We start from the raw sequence: 20,984 nt of genomic DNA on the forward strand, positions 1-20,984 counted from the left end.
CTCCCGAATCATGGAAACCGTATGTATCAGGGTTCTCCAGAGAAACAGAACCAATAGGATATATAGATATATATACATAAGAGGAAATTTATTACGGCAATTTGCTCACATGGTTATGGAGGCTAAGTTTCCCACAATCTCCTGTGTGCAAACTGGAGAAACAAGAAAGCTGGTGGTATAATTCAGGTTGGTATAATAAGGAGGATATACTTATGACAATTCGAGTCCTCATTTCTGTAAGGGGTTGTGTGGCTGTAGATGGTATTTATACCTGCCTTCTTCTACTATCCATTCTGTATTCACTTTGCCTTCAGCAAGCACCTCAGCTGGTCATAGTTCTTTACCTGGTAGGGTGACTCAAACCTTCATTCTTGAAGGGTCTGGGCCATAAGTAGTCCTGCCTGGATTGAGCTGCTGTGGTTTTCCATTGACCTTAATCACAGGGCATGGAAATACTAAGAGATGCCCTAAGGTATCTTCTGTATTCCAGATACACTCTTCTTTACCTCCATCGTGGAGTCCAATTTCCCCACGGTCATCTAGATCAATCACCAGAGAAACTCCCTCCCTTGCCTGTTGATTCAGAGGCATGAGGAATGCCAAGTGGCCTGGTGGCAGTCTTCACTTTCAGTTCAGTGGAATCACTGTTGTGTCTCCTGGTGGAAGCATTCCTCCTGTTGGAAGCAAGACCTCTAAGCCAGCAGAACAAAGTCACAGGAATTGGAAGCAAAAATTTTGTTAGGGGGTCACTAAGGGGAACAGTGAGTGGTACCACTACCATTTCTACCCCTTGATTCCTAGACCTGTGAGTCCCGGCTATCAGAGAGACAGCACCATATATTGGACACTGATTCAGAGAATATACAGTCTTCTGGAGAACCTTGACCCAGCCCTGAAACGTATTGCCACCTAGCTGGTGCTGTAACTGAGTCTTCAAAAGGCCATTCCAGATACAAGTAGAGATTATCATACTAAGCGAAATGTCAGAAAGAGAAAGACGAATACCACATGATATCACTTATATGTGGAATCTAAAATATGACACAAATGAACCTACCTATGAAACAGAAACAGAATCACAGACATAGAGAACAGATTTGTGGTTGCCAAGGTGGAGGGGTTTGGGGGAGGAATAAAGTGGGAGGTTGGGGTTAGCAGGTGTAAGGTTCTATATATAGAATGGATAAAAAACAGGGTCCTATTGTATAGCACAGGGAACTATATTCAATATCCTATGATAAACCATAGTGGAAAAGAATATTAAAAAAAGATGTATATATATGTATAACTGAGTCACTTTGCTGTACAGCAGTAATTAACACATTATAAATCAACTATACTTATTATTAAATCAAGTATACAACTATACTTATTATTATTAAAATAATAATAATAATAAAAGAAAAGATAAAAAGGCCATTCCACCATTCTATCAAGTCCGCTGCTTCAGGCTAGTGGAAGGTATGGTAAGACCAGTGACTTCCGTGAGCATGGGCCCATTGCCACACTTACTTTGCCGTGAAGTGCATTCCTCGACCCGAAGCAATGCTGTGAAGAATACGGTGACAGTGGATAAGGCATCCTGTAAGTCCACGGACGGTAGCTTGGGCAGAAGCACTGCATGTAGGGAAGGCAAATCCATTGCCAGAGTGTCTATTACAGTAAGAACAAAATGTTGCCCTTCCCATGATGGACGCAGTCCAATGTACTCAACCTGCCACCGGGTGGCTGGCAGATCACCCCAGGGGATGGTGTCACAGGGGGGCTCGGTGTTGATCCCTGCTGCTGGTAGCAGAGCGAGGCTGGCCTCGATGAGTGGCAGCCCATGTGTAAGCTCCATCCCTGCCACCATGGCCACTTTGTTCATGAGCTCGCTGGGAGATGATAGAGGTGGCTGGGGAGAGGCTGACCGGTATCCATAGGACAGGTTATCCTATCCCCTTGATTATTCAAATCCTCCTCTGCTGTGGTCATCTTTTGGTGAACATTCACATAGGACACAAATATAGTCTTATCCAGAGAGGTCTATTCACATACATCTTCCCCAAGTTTCTTTGTCGCCAAAGAAATTCATATTCCTTCCAAGTCCCTGACCATCCAACCAAATCATTGGCCACAGCCATGAATGGGTATATGATCACATCTGGCCATTTCTCCCGCCAAGAAAGTGAACAGCCAGGTGCACTGTCTGAAGTTCTGCTCGCTGGGAAGATTTACCATCACCACTGTCCTTCAGGGATGTCCCAGAAAGGGACTAATGTGCAGCTAGTGTGTCCCAGAAAGGGACTAGTGTGCAGCTGTCCACTATGGTGCCTGCATATCATGTAGAACCATTTGTAAACCAGACCTGAGTCTTTTTTCCTCTGTCAGCTGATTGTAGGGAACTCCTCATGAGGCCAAGAGTACAGGCTGGGAGAGAGAAGGCAATGTAAGAGGAATGGGGACCATTGGCATTTGGGCCACTTCTTCATGTAACTGACCTGTGCCCTCAGGACCTGCCCAGACCCAATCACATATATATTCCACCATCATGTGACGATGGAGCATTGCCATGCACACCCAACTTTATGGCTCGGTGGGTCAGATAACACTCAGTTCACGATGCGTAGCTCAGGTCGTACGGTAATTTGGTGGCCCACGGTCAAGCATACAGTCTCTACTAAGGCCCAGTAGCAGGCCAAGAGCTATTTCTCAAAAGGAGAGTCGTTATCCATGGAGGATGGCAGGGTCTCGCTCCAAAATCCTGAAGGCCTGTGACACGATTCACACACAGGAGCCCGCCAAAGGCTCCAGACAGCATCCTTATCCACCACCGACACTCGAGCACCACTGGATGTGGTGGATCATAGGGCCCATAGCAGAGCAGCTTGCACAGCAGCTGGACCTGGTGTAGAACCTCCTCTTGTTCTGGGCCCCAGTCGAAACCAGCAGCTTTGGGGTCACGCAGCAAATAGGCTGAAGTAACACACTCAAATGAGGACTACGTTGCCTCCGATACGCAGAGGCTCACTAGGCATTGCCTCTTTCTCGGTTATAGGAGAGGCCTTATCCTCCAACACAGAAGGCCTATCTTGACATGTTGCACACAACTGTGTGCAATGTCACTGAGGTAGGAGGCCCCCGAATTTTATTGGCTTTCCTTCTCATCCTCTGACACGTATCCTACCAGTAAGTCTAGAGTAGTGCCTACTTCCTGCTTACAAGGTCTCATCAGCATAGGGTCACCAACGTGATGGACCAATGTGACATCCTGTGAAAGGGAAAGGTGATCAAGATCCCTGTGGACTAAGCTGTAACACAGCGTGGAGAGTTGATATACCCCTCCGGTAGGGCAGTGAAGGCTGCAAGCAAGCTGCTCTGGGAGCTTTATGGACAGGTGAGGAGGAGAAGGCCAGGTCAATAGTTGCATACCAGGAACCAGGGGATGTGTAAATTTGCTCAAGCCGTGCAACCACATCCACCACAGCAGCTTCAGTTGGAGTCACCACTTCGTTGTTCATGTTAATCCACTCTCATTCTCCAAGATCCATCAGTCACATAGGAGAGCTGAATGGGGATGTGATGGGAATCACAACCCCTTCAACTTTCAAGTCCTTGGTAGTGCTGCTAATCTCTGCAATCCCTGCAGGAATGGGGTATTGCTTTGACTTATTATCTTCCTAGGAAGAGGCAGTTTTAATGACTTCCATTTGGCCTTTCCCACTACAACAGCCCTCACTCTGAAGGTCAGGGAACCAATGTGGGGATTCTGCCAGCTGCTAAGTATGCCTATTCCAATTCTGCATTCTGGAACTGGGGAAATAACCACAGGATGGGCTTGGGGACCTACTGGGCCCACTGTGAGATGGACCTGAGCTAAAACTCCATTGATGACCAGAACCCCATAAGCTCCTACTCTGACTGGAGGGCACCTGACATTTTTGGGTCTCTTGAAATCAATGCCTAGTCACAGCCAGTGTCCCTGAAAGGTCTGGTTATTCCCTGTTCCCCAGTGCATAGATATTCTGGTAAAAGTGGTAAAAGGCTGTAGGTCCCTTTGGGGAAGGCTGGGAGAAAGATTAACAGTATACATTTTTGGTAGTGTACTGGGGTCCTTCCTCAAGGGGACCCAGACTCCCCTTCATTCCAAAGGTTCTGGATCTGTCAACTGGCTCAAGTTTGGGAACTGAGGGGGTGTGACTCTCTAGTTTTATAATTTGAGCTAGACTTTTGTTCACTTGACCTAGAACTTTTCTGCTTATACAGATGAAGAATCTAGTAGGCTTCCTATCTATTTCATGTCTAGTAACCCCATGATTAACTAGCCAACACCATAGGTCTGAGGCCTATGGCAAGTCAAAATATTCAGACTGCTGCCTTGACTCTGCTGTCCGCTGCGGTAACTATGCCTGCCTGGCCTCTGGTGCTATGAAGCCAGAAAAGCACTCCTTTGGGCCTTGCAGAGGCAAGCCATCATGTGTTCAATAGGAAATTATGCTGAAAAACCACGTGAGACTGGAAGAGGACTCAGATGCTATCCCAGCCCTGGGGGATACCATGATTGCAGCCTCATAAAACCCTGCCCAGGGCTGCAGCTATGCTTTGCTGGGTTCCTGAAGCATGGACACTGAAATAATAAATACTGTTGTTTTGTATTTGTGGTAACTTATTACACAGCATGGAGAACTATGAGAATATGGATAAATGTAATGAGAAGAAAAAGCAGGGATGATTCACACCCTGAATGCAATAATTGTAGCAACCTGATAGCCATAAATCCCTGAGAGTGCTTTAAAAATACCAATCATAGGAATTCTCTGGCGGTGCAGTGGTTAGGACTCTGCACTTTCACTGCTGAGAGTGCAGGTTCAGACCCTGGTCGGGGAACTAAGAACCCGCAAACTTCAAGGCCAAAAAAAAAAAAAAAAAGGTAAATAAAGTAAAATAAAATAAAAATACCAATCACATGCTATTAAAATGGTAGAAGTTAACTTATAAGTGAGCATTTTATTTTTTTTTTGCGGTACGCGGGCCTCTCACTGTTGTGAAGCACAGGCTCCAGACACGCAGGCCCAGCGGCCATGGCTCACGGGCCCAGCCGCTCCGCGGCATGTGGGATCTTCCTGGACCGGGGCACGAACCCGTGTCCCCTGCATCGGCAGGCGGACTCTCAACCACTGCGCCACCAGGGAAGCCCATAAGTGAGCATTTTAAAACACTGGTATGCTAGTTTGAATGAAAAGATTATACACACTTTCTTTGTAAAGATTCCACTTCATCTTTGTAAAACAAAAAGGTAAACTATATGTGAATCAAGAATTTTATTAAGAGAATTTTATTAAAGTCAGTCAAACTGACATTCAATTATAAAAGGTGTTGACAAACAATTACTGATACACCAGAACTGAAGGAATATTGTACCTTTGAGGCCTTCTTGAGGAACTCACTGGAGAACAAGTTTTAAACAACAAAATGGAGACTTTGACATAAGGACTGGTGGTAAGCACTAAATATATAGTTATTTCTAGAACTAATACTAATTGAAGATTACAAGGGAGAGTAGTATGCTCCCTACTGTTGATGTGCTCTGATATTGTAGTATAGTATAACAATTTAAAAAATGAGGGAGGGACTTCCCTGGTGGTCCAGTGGTTAAGACTCCGTGCTTCCAATGCAGGGGGTGCGGGTTCGATCCCTGGTTGGGGAACTAAGATCCCACATGCCACATAGCCAAAAAAATAAATTTTAAAAATAAAAAATAGAGCTTCCCTGGTGGCGCGGTGGTTGAGAGTCCGCCTGCCGGTGCAGGGGACACGGGTTCGTGCCCCGGTCCGGGAAGATCCCACATGCCGTGGAGCGGCTGGGCCCGTGAGCCATGGCCGCTGAGCCTGTGCGTCCGGAGCCTGTGCTCTGCAATGGGAGAGGTCACAACAGTGAGAGGCCCGCGTACCGCAAAAAAAAAAAAAAAAAAAAAGGGGAGGGCTTCCCTGGTGGCACAGTGGTTAAGAATCCACCTGCCAATGCAGGGGACACGGGTTCGAGCCCTGGCCCACGAAGATCCCACACACCGCGGAGCAACTAAGCCCGTGTGCCACAGCTCTTGAGCCTGTGCTCTAGAGCCCGTGAGCCACAACTACTGAAGCCTGTGTGCCTAGAGCCCGTGCTCCACAACAATAGAAGCCACTGCAGTGAGAAGCCTGCGTATTGCAATGAAGAGTAGCCCCCGCTCACCACAACTAGAGAAACCCTGCGCTCAGCAATGAAGACTCAATGCAGCCAAAAATAAATAAATAAAAAAATAAAATAAAATAATGAGGGGAGAGCCTTCAAGGAGGTGGAGCTTAATTTTTCATCGCTTGAACATGGGCTATACTTAGTGACTTGCTTCCAAAGAGTAGTTTATGGAAAGGGGGTGGGGCGTAACTTTACAATTAATCACTACACTTAAATATGCATTTGTATATCTATTAAAAAGTCCTAGAAAGAACTACATACCCAATAGCAATAATCATGCCCCACTGCCTAGACTGTGATGTTTAAACACCACTTCCTAGTAATTGAAACCAGAGATTCTTAGAGAAATGACCAATTTGTGAAGCAGGAAATATACAAGATATGTTTAGAACATCTTGCCACACCAAAGAGCAACATCGTAACAAAAGGAATCAGGAGTAAACCTGAAGATGCTCCTACTGGCTGCTAACATTATAAAATTAGGCAGCAAGCAACTCCTGTTGAAAGAATACAACATCACACACAGTCCTACCAAAATCAAAAATCAAAAATGAACAGATCAAGACTCTGGATCCAGAGGACAGAGAATCACGTTTAACTATACTATTAAGTACAGTTGGCAAAAATCAGACTGTGGGGAAAGGACTGAGTTCCTTAACCAACAAATTCTAAGAAAAAAAGAACAGGAAGGCCACCTTTGATTAAAGATTTAAAAGGCATATCAACAATGGAATATTACTCAGCCATAAAAAGATATGGAGTTATTTGTAGTGAGGTGGATGGACCTAGAATCTGTCATAGAGTGAAGTAAGTCAGAAAGAGAAAACAAATACCATATGCTATCACATATATAAGGAATCTAAAACAAAACAAAAAAAAGTTTCTGATAACCTAGGGGCAGGACAGGAATAAAGATGCAGATGTAGATAATGGACTTGAGGACGGGGGAGGGGGAAGGGTAAGCTGGGAAGAAGTAAGAGAGTAGCATGGACATATATACACTACCAAATGTAAAATAGATAGCTAGTGGGAAGCAGCTGTATCGCATGGGGAGAGCAGCTTGGTACTCTGTGACCACCTAGAGGGGTGGGATAGGGAGGGTGGGAGGGAGACACAAGAGGGAGGGGATATGCGGATATATGTGTACATATAGCTGATTCACTTTGTTATACAGCAGAGACTAACACAACACTGCAAAGCAATTATACTCCAATAAAGTTGTTAAAAATAAATAAAAGGCATATCAAAGACAATAAGAAAACAGGCAAGATGAACTGTAATGTTTAGATAGACATAATTGGTTATTAAAATCATAGAGAAATGCAAAACTATGATTACAATAAATGTCAAGATAGAGGAGTCCATTAATGCCAGAGTTGATTTAGTAAGATAAATCACATTTTGGGCCATAAAACATGTGTTAGCAAATTTAATAGAATAGAAATCATACAACGAATGTTTTCAGACCACAGTGAAATTAAACTAGAAACCAGTAACAGGAAGATAACTGGGAAATTCCAAAATATTTGGAAATTAAACAACATACTTCTAAATAACACATGGGTCAAAGAAGTTTCAAGAGAAATTAAATATTTTTTGAACTAAATGAAATTGAAAATACAAATTTTCAAAATTTGTAGGATGAAGTGAAAGCGGTTTTTTGTTTGTCTGTTTGTTTTGACGTGGACCATTAAAATATATATAATATTTATATTTTTTTGGCTGTGCCAGGTCTTAGCTGCAGCACACAGGATCTTCACTGGTTGGGGAACTAGATCCCACATGCTGCAACTGGGAGTCTGCACGCTGCAACTAAGAAAACAGTGTTTAGAAGTAACTTTCTGGCTCTAAATACATAAATTAAAAAATGAAGAAAGATTGAAGATCAATAATCTAAGCTTCAGGCTTCCCTGGTGGCGCAGTGGTTGAGAGTCCGCCTGCTGATGCAGGGGACACGGGTTCATGTCCCGGTCCGGGAAGATCCCACATGCTGTGGAGTGGCTGGGCCCGTGAGCCATGGCTGCTGAGCCTGCGCGTCCAGAGCCTGTGCTCTGCAACGGGAGAGGCCATAACGGTGAGAGGTCTGCGTACCGCAAAAAAAAAAAAATCAAAAAAAATCTAAGCTTCCACTTTAGGGAACCAGAGAAAGAATGGCTATTTAAACCTAAAACAAGCATAGAAGTTATAAAAATCACAACAGAAATCAATGAAATTGAAAACAGGAAATCAACAGACAAAATCAACAAAACCCAAAAGTTGGTTCTTTACAAATATTGACAAAACTCTAGCTAGACTAACCAAGGAAAAACAGAAGTCACAAATTACTACTACCAGACACTGAAGAGGGAACTTTACTATTGACATTACAGGAATAAAAAGAAGCATAGGGGAATACTAGAAACAACTGTATGCCAACAAATTAGATAACTCAGATGAAATGAACAAATTCTTAGAAAGACACAAACTACCAAACTGACTCATGAAGAAACAGAAAGTCCAAATAGATCTATAAGAAATAAACAAATTGAATTAGCAATCAAAAAACTTCCCACAAAGAAAATCCCAGGACCAAGTGACTTCACTGGTGAATTCTAAAAAACGTTAAGGAAGAATTAATACAAACCCTTCACAAATTCTTCCAAAAGAAAGGACAGCAGGGAACATTTCCCATCTCATTCTGAGGCCTATATAACTCTAATAAAAAATAGACAAAGACATCACACACAAAAAGAAATGCACAGAATATCTTTAATGAATATATACGAAAAACCTTTAAAAAATTAGCAAATCAAGTCCATTAATAAAAAGGATTATACATCATGACCAAATGGGATATATCCAAAGAAACACAAAGTTGATTTAATATCTGAAAATCAATTAATGTAATACACTACACATCAATAGGATAAAGGACAAAAACCACATGATCATCTCAATAGATGTGGAAAAAGAATTTGACAAAACGCAACACCGTTTCATGATTAAAAAACACTCAACAAAGTAGGAATAGAAGGGAACTTAATCTCGTAAAGGGCATCTATGAAAAACTCATATTTAACACCATACTTCATGGTGAAAGACTAAATGCTTTTCCCCTAAGATCAGGAACAAGACAAGGATGTTTTCTCACCACATATGTTCAATATTTACTGAAAGAGGGAAGGAAGGGAGGGAGGGAGGGAGGAAGGGAGGAAGGAAGGAAGGGAAGGAGGGCGGAATGAATAAAAGGTGTGGAAGGAAGGAATAAAAGATGTACAGACTGGAAAGAAAGAAGGAAAACTATCTCTCTTTGCATATGACAGGATCTTGATCTTGTATATATAAAATTCTAAGGAATACAGGAAAAAACTGTCAGAAGAAATAAACAAGTTTAGCAAGTTTGTGGGAACACACAAAATCCAAACTGTATATACATAACTTCAAACTGTACTGTAGTGACATCAGGAAAGATGGCAGAGTAGAAAGCTCCAGGAATCTATCCCTCCACTGACCCAACCATCAGATTGCCAGGAACTGTCTGAAGCAACTACATGGTACAGCCAGTAGAGCAGAAGAATACTTGCACCATCCAAGAGACAGTTGGATGAAGAGGCTGGTAAACTTTTGTCTATTTTGGCTTCAGTGAGATGGTGGCTGCTCTTCCTTAGCCTTAAGCCCTGGAGCAGGCAGCTATGGAAACAGCAGCCTACACACACTTCTGGTGTGGCTTGCTGGACCCAGTGGGTCATAAGGACTTTGTCCTCCAAAAGATGGGGTTGTGGGTTCTGATTTGATAAATGAGCAGCAGCCATGGAGGTGGGCCATTGTTTCAACCCATGGGCTAATGGGCCTCCCAGACATGAGTTTAAAGAGATAGGTTTTTTTCTCTCTTTTGAGAGCCATTTAAGGAAATCTCTGTCAGTACACTGGCTGACTGTAGAGACAACAGAAGAAAAACTTCAGTGAACATACACAACAAAGAATATATACTTTGCAAAAAATAGTATGGAAAAGCTACAGAAGGAAGGCTCCAGACATCAACAAAGAAAACTCAGCAATCCCTGATGAGTGAAGTATTAGATTTCCAGAGAGTTACCACAACATGATGCTCAGAGTATCCACTTCTCAACAGAAAATACAATACACAAAAAGAAATAGAGAAGTATGGTCCAGTCACAGGAAGTAAAGAGTCTAAGGAAACTATCCCTGGGGAAGGCCAGATATTAGAATTATTAGTCAAAGGTGTTACAGCGACTATTTTAAATGTTAATCAGCTAAAGGAAACCATAAACAAAGAACTAAAGGAAATTAGTAAGGTGACATCTGAACAAAATGAGAATATCAATAAAGGGATGGAAACTATAAAGGGCAGTGAAAAAGAAGTTCTGGAGCTGAAAAGTACAATAACTGAAATGAAAAACAGAGGGATTCAAAAGTAGAGCAGAACAAGTAGAAGAAAGAATCAATGAATTTGAAGATTAGATATTAAGAAATTAACCAATCTGAGGATAAAAATAACGAGGAAAAAATAATGAAGAAAAGTGAACGGAGTCTAAGGGACCTGTGGGATACCATCAAGCAGAACAACATATACATCATAGGAATCCCAGAAACAGAAGACAGAAAGGGGCAGAAGAAATACTTGAAGAAATAATGGCCCAAACTTCCCAAATCTGATGAAATGTATGAATACACACCTCCAAGAAGCTCAACAAACCCCAAACAGGGTAAACTTAAAGAGATCCACATCCTTTCAAGGAATACATTAGAGTCAAATTGCTAAAACTCAAAGACAAAGAGAGAATCTTGAAAGCAGCAAGACAGAAGTGACTCCTCATGTACAAAGGATCTTCAGTAGGGTTAACAGCAGATTTCTCATCTGAAGCCATGAAGATCAAAAGGCAATGGGATGACATTCTTAAAATACTGAAATAAAAAAGCTGTCACCTAAAAATTCTATATCTGGCAAAACTATCTTTCAAGAATGAAGAAGAAATTAAGACATTTCCAGATAAACAAAAGCTGAGGACGCTCATTACCAGTATATATGCCTTATAAGAAATCCTAAAATGGGGACTTCCCTGGTGGCCCAGTGGTTAAGACTCCACTATCCCAATGCAGGGGGCCCGGGTTTGATCCTTGGTGAGGGAACTAGATCCCACATGCTGCAATGAAAAGACCCGGTGCAGCCAAATAAATAAATAAATATTAAAAAAAAAAAAAGAAATCCTAAAATGAGTTATTCAGACTGAAATGAAAGAACACTAGACAGTAACTCAAAGACATAAGAAAATATTAAAAAACAGTAGTGAAGGTAACTTCATAGGTAAATAAAAAGCCAGTATTACTGTACTTTGGGTTTAGTTTATATTTATAATATCTCCCTTTTCTTTTACATACATACATATATATATATGTGAGTGTATGTGTGTGTGTGTGTGTGTGGGGGGCTGTGTTGGGTCTTTGTTGCTGCGTGCAGACTTTCTCTAGTTGCAGTGAGCAGGGGCTACGCTTCACCGTGGTGTGTGGGCTTCTCCCTGAGGTGGCTCCTCTTATTGCGGCACGCAGGCTTCAGTAGTTGTGGCAAGCGGGCTCAGTAGTTGTGGCTCACAGGCTCTAGAGTGCAGGCTCAGTAGTTGGGGTTCACAGGCTCAGCTGTTCCTCGGCATGTGGGATCTTCCTGGACTAGGGATCGAACCTGTGTCCCTTGCACTGGCAGGCAGATTCTTAACCACTGCGCCACCAGGGAAGTCCCAATGTCTCCCTTTTCATATATGATTTAAAAGAAACATGCATAAAATAATTATAAATCTATGATAATGGGTATATAATGTATAAAAATGTAATCTGTGACAATAATAACATAAAGAGGGAGAGGCAATATACAGGAGCAAAGCGTTTGTATACTATTAGAACTATTATTCAAAGCATATTATCATAATTTTATGATGTTAATTGTAACCCCCGTGGTAACTCCCAAGAAAATAACTTTTAAAATATACAGAAAAAGAAAGAAGGGAATCAAAATGGTACACTGCAAAACTAACTTACTACAAAAAATGGCAGTAATGGAGGAAATGAGGAATAAAAAACATGGAAGATACACAGAAAACAAATAGCTAAATGACAGAAGTAAACCCTTCTTTATCAGTAATCACATTAAATGTAAGTCCTTTGGACTGGACATTTGTGTCCTCCCAAAGTTCATCTGTTGAAATCCTAACCTCTAATGTATTAGGAGGTGGGGCTTTTGGGAGGTAGTTAGGTCATGAGGGGGAATCCTCATGAATGGGATTAGCGTCCTTATAAGATGAGACACGACAGAGCTTGCTTCCTCTCTGCTCTCCCCCATGTGAGGACACAAGAAGACACTCACTGCAAATCAGGAAGAGTGGTCTCACCAGTCATCAGGCATGCCGGCACCCTGATCTTGGACTTCCCAGCCTCCAGAACTGTGAGAAATAAGTTTGTTGTTTAAGCCACCCAGTCTATGGTATTCTGTTACAGCAGCCTGAATTAGGATAACATGTTAAGTGGTAAGGAGATTGAATTAGTAATGAAAAACCTCACAACAAAGAAAATCCCAGAACCAGATGGCTTCACTGGTGAATTATACCAAATGTTTAAAACAGAATCAATACCAATTATTCACAAATTCTTCCAACAAACTGAAGAAGAGGAAAACACTTTCTAACTCACTCTATGAAGTCAGAATTACTTTGATACCAAAACTATACAAAGGCACTACAAGAAAAGAAACAACAGATGAAAATCTTTATGAAGATAGATGCAAACACCCAACAGAATACTAGCAAGCCAAATTCAGCAGCATATGAAAAGGACCATCCCGTGACCAAGTGGGATTTATTCCTGGAACGCAAGTATGGTTTGACATATTAAAATTAACCAATGTAGTAAATCACATTATTAGAAAGAAGGAATAAAACCACATGATCATTCCAATTGTTGCAGGAAAAGCATTTAATAAAACTCAATATAAAAACACTCAATAAACCAGGTATAGCAGGGAAATTCCTGAACACAATAAAAGTCATATGTGGAAAACCCACAGCTAACATCGTACTCAATTGTGAAAGACTGAGAGCTCTTCCTCTAAGATCAGGAACAAGGCAACAGTGTCACCTTTCACCACTTCCATTCAACATAGTTCTGGAATTTCAAACCAGAGCAATTAGGCAAGAAAAACAAATAAAAGGCATCCAAATTGGAAAGGAAGAAGTAAAGTTCTCTCTGTATGCATATGTTATGATTTGACATGTAAAAAAACCTAATGATTCCACAAAAAACTGTTAGAGCTAATAAATTCAGCAAACCTGAAGGATACATACAAAATCAACACACAAAAATCAGTTGTATTTCTATATACTTGCAATGAACAAGACAAAAGCAAATTGTAAAAGCAATTCAATTTACAATAGCATCAAAAAGAATAACGTACTTCGCAATGTAAAATGATGCAGCCACTATGGAAAGTAGTTTGGTGGTTCCTCAGAAAGCTAAACACAGAATTATCATATGATTCAGAAATTGCACTCCTAGATACATATCCAGAGGAACTGAAACCAGGCACTTGAACAGAGACTTATATGCCAATTTTCGTTATAGCGTTATTTATAATAGGCAAAATTTATAAACAATCCAAGTGTTCACCAGTAGATAAATGGATAGAACAAAATGTGCTATGTACATATAACAGAATATTATTCAGACATAAAAATGAAAGAAGTTCTGATGCCTGCTACAACCTGGATGAATCTTGAAAAGCTCATGTTGAGCAAAATAATGCAGACACAAAAGGACAAATATTGTATGATTCCACTTACATGAGGTACCTAAAAATAGGCAAATCCACAGAGACAGAAAATAGTTTCGAGAATACCAGTGGTTGGGGAAGGGGGAATGAGGAGTTACTGTTTAATGGTTACAAAGAGGTAATGAAAACATTTTGGAAATAGTCGTGGTAAAGTTTGCATAACATTGTGAATGTAATTAATGCCACTGAACTGTATAGTTAAAATGGCAAATTTTATGTTATGTATTTACTACAGTTAAAAAGTTAATAATGTAATATATCAAAAACCAATGAATTATATACTTTAAATGGGTGAGCTGTATGGTATGTGAATTGTATTTGTCAAGCTGTTTCAAAATAAATAAATAATAAGTACAATATTTAAAAAATCAATTGTATCTATATAGTAGCAATAAGCAAACAAAAAATGAAACCAAGAAAGCTGTTCCAACTACTCAGCCATAAAAAAGAATAAAATTTTGCCATTTGCAACAACATGGATGGACTTGGAAAGTATTATGCTTAGTGAAATAAGCCAGACAAAGACAAATACTGTATGATATCACTTACGTGTGAAATCTAAAAAATAAAACGAACTAGTGAATATAGCAAAAAACGAAAAGAGACTCACAGACACAGAGAACAAACTAATGGTTACCAGTGGGGAGAGGGAAAAGGGGGGCAAGACAGGAGTAGGGGGTTAAGAGATAGAAACTATTATGTATAAAATAAATAAGCTACAAGGATATATTATACAACACAGGGAATATAGCCAATATTTTATAAGTGTATGAAGAATAGCCTTTAAAAATTGTAAACCATTATGCTGTACACCTGAATACTGTAAATCAATTATACCTCAATAAAAAATTATAAAATAAAAAAATAAAGCTAATCAAAGGGGCCTGCCACAAATATTTTTGCTACATAGACCAGACCGCAACATTTTTCCTACACTTACTAATGCCAGTAATTATGTGTCAATGGCAGGAAGCTGTAATGACATGAAGAATCTACTACAATAAGGATTATGTCTTATTAAAATCTGTAATAACCAAGGGGCACAGAAAAAAACTGTCTTCCTCTGGGCCTGACTGTATTTCTGCTTGAATGTGTTAAGTGAGTTGTATAATAAATTAACAATAGTTAATATTAAAAAAATAAAGCTATTCCATTTACAGTAGCATAAAAATAATAAAAGTTAGGAGTGAGTTTGACAAATGAAAAACTTTTACTCTGAATATTATAGAACAATTGAAAGAATTTAAATTAGAAGTAAATAAATTCTAAAATCAGTCCAGGTACACAGATCCGAAGACTTCATATTAAGGGGGGCAAATTTTTCCCAATTTATCTATAGATTCAACACAATACCTATAAAAATCCCAGATGACTTATCTGCAGAAATTGACAGGCTGTTCATAAACTCACCTGGAAATTCAAGGGGCCCAGGACAGCCAGAACAATATGGAAAAAGAGTTCCAAAATGTAGAACTCACAATTTCAAAACTTATGGCAAAGTTTTAGTAAACAAAACACTGTGGTAGTGGCCTAAGGCTAGACCAAGGAATAGAACTGAGAATCCAGAAATAAGCCTTCAAAATGACAACTCACTTATCTTTGACAGATGCCAGGACAATTCAATGGTGAAAGAATAGTCTTTTCAACAAATGGTGGTGGAAACACTGGCTAGGCATGTGCAAAAGAATGAATTTGGATAAAAGTCCTAGAAGAGAACATAGGCAAAACATTCTCTGACATAAATCATAGCAATGTTTTCTTAGGTCAGTCTCCCAAGGTAATAGAAATAAAAGTAAAAATAAACAAATGAGACCTTACAAATCAAACTTACAAGCCTTTGTACAGCAAAGGAAACCATAAACAAAACAAAAAGACAACCTATGGACTAGGAGAAAATATTTGCAAACAATGTGACCAACAAGGGCTTAATTTCCAAAACATACAAACAGCTAATACAATTCAATAACAAAAAAACAAATAACTCCATCAAAAAATGGGCAGAAGACCTAAATAGGCATTTCTCCAAAGAAGACATACAGATGGCCAACAGGCATATGAAAAGATGCTCAACATTGCTAATTATTAGATAAATGCATCTCAAAACTACAATGAGGTATCAACTCACACTAGTAGGAATGGTCATCATTAAAAAGTCTACAAATAACAAATGCTGAACAGGGTGTGGAGGATGTGGGTGTGTACACTGCCAGTGGGAATGTAAATTAGTGCAGCCGCTATGGAAAACTGTATGGAAGTTCCTCAAAAAACTAAAAATAGAATTGCCATATGATCCTGCAATCCCACTGCTGGGTATATACCTGGAGAAAACTATAATTCAAAAAGATACATGCATCACAATGTTTACAGCAGCACTATTTACAATAGCCAAGACATGGAAACAACCTAAATGTCCATGAGCAGATGAATGGATAAAGAAAATGTGGTATATACCATAATTCCACAATGGAATATTACTCAGCCATTAAAAAAGAATGAAATAATGCCATTTGCAGCAACATGGATGGACCTAGAGATTTTCATACTAAGTGAAGTCAGACAGAGAAAGACAAATAGCATATGGTATCACTTATATGTGGAATCTAAAATATGAGACAAATGAACTTATCTACAAAAGAGAAACAGACTCAGACAAAGAGAACACACTTGTGGTTGTTGTGAAGGGGGAGGAGGGATGGATTGGGAGTTTGGGATTAGCAGATGCAAACTATTATATATAGAATGGATAAACAACAAGGTCCTACTGTAGAGCACAGGGAACTATATTCAATATCCTATGGTAAACCATAATGGAAAAAAATCTGAAAAAGAATATATGTATGTATAATTGAATCTCTTTGCTCTACAGTAGAAATTAACATAACATTGTAAATCAACTATACTTCAATTAAAAAAAAAAAGAATGAAGTTGGACTCCCTACATCACATCAGATGCAAAAATTAACTCAAAACAGATTCAGCTCCTAAACAGGAGTAATGGTTATAGGGCGCAGGGCTTGTTTTGGGGGCAATGAAAATACTCTAAAATTGACTGTGGTGACGGATGCACAACTCTGTGACTATGGTAAAAGTCACTGAATTTCACACTTAAAGTAGGTGAATCGTATGTTATGTGAGTTATATCTCAATAAATATTTAAAAAAATGAGATGAAAGATTATCACTACTGTACCTACAGACATGGAAAGAATAATAAAGGAACACATTGGAAAATGTTCCAATTCCTTGAAAGACAGAAACTACCAACACTGACACAAGGAGAGAGACAATCTGAATAGGCCTATGTCTATTTAAAGAATTGGATCAATAATTAATCATTTCCCAAAAAGAAAAGTACCAGGTCCAGATGTTTTTACTGCTGAATCTGACCAAACATTTGACGAAGAAATTGTACCAATTCTCTACAATCCCCTCCCAAAAAGAGAACAGAGAGAACATTCCCTAACTCATTCTATTACCAAGACACTGAAACCAGACTTAAGGCATGTACGAAAAAGAAAGCACAGACCAGTATCTCTCATGAACACAGATGCAACTAAGTGTTGGCAAACTGAATCTAACTATGTGTAAAAGGAATTATACACCATAATGAAGTGGGATTTATTTCAAGTGTGCTGGTTTGACTGGCTGGTTCAATAGTAAAAAATTAATTAATGTAATCTATCATACCAACATGCTAAAGAAGAAAACTCGTATGATCATATTAGTGATGCAGAAGAGCATATGACAAAATCCACCATTCATTCTATGATTGAAAACTCTCAGCAAACTAGGAAGAGGGGAGAACTTCAACTTGATAACGAACATCTACAAAAAAACCCTGCCGCTAATGTCATACTTAATGACGAGAAACTGAACACTTTACCCTTATGACTGGGAACAAGGCAAGGATATTCCCTCTTACCACTCCTACTCAACACCTTACTGGAAGGCCTATCTAGTCCAATAGATAGGAAAAGGAAATAAAACCTAAACAGATTGAGAAAGAAGAAATAAAACTGTATTTGTTCACAGATGGAATTACTGTTTACATGGAAAGTCCTGAAGAATCAACAAAAAAACTTCTGTGAATACAACAACATCACAGCACACAAGGTTAACAATATATAAATGTGGACTGCTTTCCCACATAACACCAGAAAACAATCAGAATTTGAAATAGAGAATTCCCTGGCGGTCCAGTGGTTAGGACTCCAAGCTTTTACTGCTGAGAGCCCAGGTTCAATCCCTGGGGTTGGGAAACTAACGTGCCGCAAGCAATGCGGTGTGGCAAAAAAAAAAAAAAAAAAAGTACCATTTACAATAGCACACACACAAAAATGAAATAATTAGGTATAAATCTAATGATGTACAGGCTCTACATGAGGAAAACTACAAGACTGATGAAAGAAATCAAAGATCTAAATAAATGAGGAGACAGTCCATGTTCATAGACTAGAACACTCAACATTATTAAGATGTCAATTCCTTCCCAACTTGACCTTAGATTTATGTAATCCTAGTCAAAATTCCAGCAAGGTGTTTTATAGATATTAAGATTCTAAGATTTACATGAAAAGACAAAAGACCTAGAATAGCCAACACAATACTGAAGAACAAAGTTGGGGAACTCATACTCTCAACTTAAAAACTTACTGTAAAGCTACAGTAATCAAAACAGAGTGGTAAAAAAAACCAAAAAAACCCCCCCAAAAAACAGAGTGGTACTGGCAAAAGAATAGGCAAGTAGATCAATGGGACAGAATACAGAGCTCAGAAATAGACTTCCACAAATACAGTCAACTGATCTCTGGCAAAGGAGCAAAGGCAATTTAATTAAGAATAGTCTTTTCAACAAATGATTATGGAACAACTGGACATCCATGTTCAAAAAAACCCCGAAAACCAAAACCCAAAAAACTTTACACAGACCTTACAACTTTCAAAATAATTATCTCAAAATGGATAATTATAGCCTAAAAGTAAAACACAAAACTATAAAACCACTATAACAAAACATAGGAGAAAACCTAGGTGACCTTGGGTTTGGTGATGAGTCTTTAGCTATTATCCAAAAGCACAATTCATGAAAGAAAAAACTGATGTTGTACTTTATTAAAATTAAAGACTGCTCTTCAAAAGGTACCACTTATTAAGTAAATGGCAACATAAGCTACAGACGGAGAAAATATTTGCAAAACACACATCTGAAAGAGGACTGGTATCAAAAATATATAAGGAACTCTTAAAACTCAATCAGAAAACAAACAAGCTAATTAAAATATGGGCAAAGATCTGCACAAATACTTCATCAAAAATGATATGAAGATGGCAAATGAGCATTTGAAAAAATGCTCAACACCATATCGTTAGGGAACTGCAAATGAAAATAATGAGAAACCACTACACACCTGTTCGAATGGCTAAAATCTAAACACTGACAACACTAAATATTGACGAGGATGTGAAGCAACAGGAACCCTCACTCATTGCTGGTGGGACTGGAAAATGGTACAGCTGCTTTGGAATATAGTTTGGAAGTTTCTTACAAAACTAAACATGGTTTTACCTTATGACTCAGCAATCACACTCCTAGGTTTTTACTCGACTGATTTAAACCTGAGATTCCACACGAGAAGCTGCATTCAAATGTTCACAGCAGCTTTACTCGTAATAGTCAAGAGCTGGAAGCACCAAGATGTCCTTCAGTGGGGAAATGGGTAAACAGACTGCGGCATAGTCACAGGGCAGTAAAAAGAAACAACTTAGGATACATTTAACACATGGAAGAACCTCAAATTATGTTGAGCAAAAGAGCCAGACACAAATAAGTACATACTGTGTGATTCCATTCACACGAAATTCAAGAACAGACAAAACTAATGGGTGTGGGTGGGAGGACACAGGTGTACTTGACTACAAAGGAGCTCCTTCTGAGGTTACAGTAATGTCATGTATCTTTATCTGGATGTTAGCCATGGTTGTATATGTGTCAAAATGCACAAAACTGTAAATTTAAGATTTGGGTATTTTACTCTCTGTAATTACATCACAATAAAACTGATTATTTGGGAGGGAAAAGTCAAGATAGTGGTTATTTTAGGGAGAGGTAGAGCGCTGTGATTGGGATAGAGCATTCTGTGGCTAGCGAAGTTCTATTTCTTACTCTGGGGGACCATTTCAAAGTTGTTCTTCTTTTAAGAACTTATAAAGCTATACATTTGTTTCATGTACTTTTCTTTACCTGTGCTGTATTTTACATAAAAAAGTACAAAAACTTAACATCCTTTCAAAGGTGTCCATTTCATCACAGGTTGGGCTGGACTATATATAACCTCTAAATAACTTCTAAACTCTAAAACTGTGTGATTCTATATTATTACTATGATAAAAATCAATGAAAATATTCTAAAGCATTTTCTATTTAATGATCTTTTGAAATACCTAGGTTTAAGAAAATAATATGAAAGATTTTCTAGACCACGCAGATGGATTCAAACTGTTTCCCCAGGGACTTCCCTGGTGGTCCAGTGGCTAAGACTCCCCGCTCCCAATGCAGGGGGGCCTGGGTTCAATCCCTGGTCAGGGAACTAGATCCCCACGCTGCAACTAAGAGTTTGCATGCCGCAACTAGGACATGACTCAGCCAAATAAATAAATAAATATTAAAAAGAAAAACAAAACAGAAAAACTTTTTCCCCCAGGTTTATGTTTAATTTTCTACTGTAAAGAACAGAAACCATATCGACGTCCTACCTCAAATATATTTCTAATTCTTTCTCATCTTTAAGTATGTGAATGATAGTTTTCTGGACCAAGAGCCACTGGGTGTCTGGACTTCTCAGCACTATCTCCTGGTCATAAATCCCTGGAAAGTACAACCAACATAAAATCACCAATTAAGGTGTGTGCTGACATTTATCCATACAAAGGACAGAAACGTACAAAGTAGCTGTGTCTGT

At 39.2% G+C, this 20,984-nt stretch overlaps 1 pseudogene; it reads right to left on the reverse strand.

The window, feature by feature from the left end:
• Window positions 1-210: 210 nt before the first annotated feature.
• LOC115843895 (uncharacterized) lies at window positions 211-4,072 on the reverse strand (annotated as a pseudogene).
• Window positions 4,073-20,984: the final 16,912 nt, after the last annotated feature.

This window comes from Globicephala melas, chromosome 7, assembly GCF_963455315.2.
Source record: "Globicephala melas chromosome 7, mGloMel1.2, whole genome shotgun sequence".
In the NCBI taxonomy this organism is placed as follows: Eukaryota; Metazoa; Chordata; class Mammalia; order Artiodactyla; family Delphinidae; genus Globicephala; species Globicephala melas.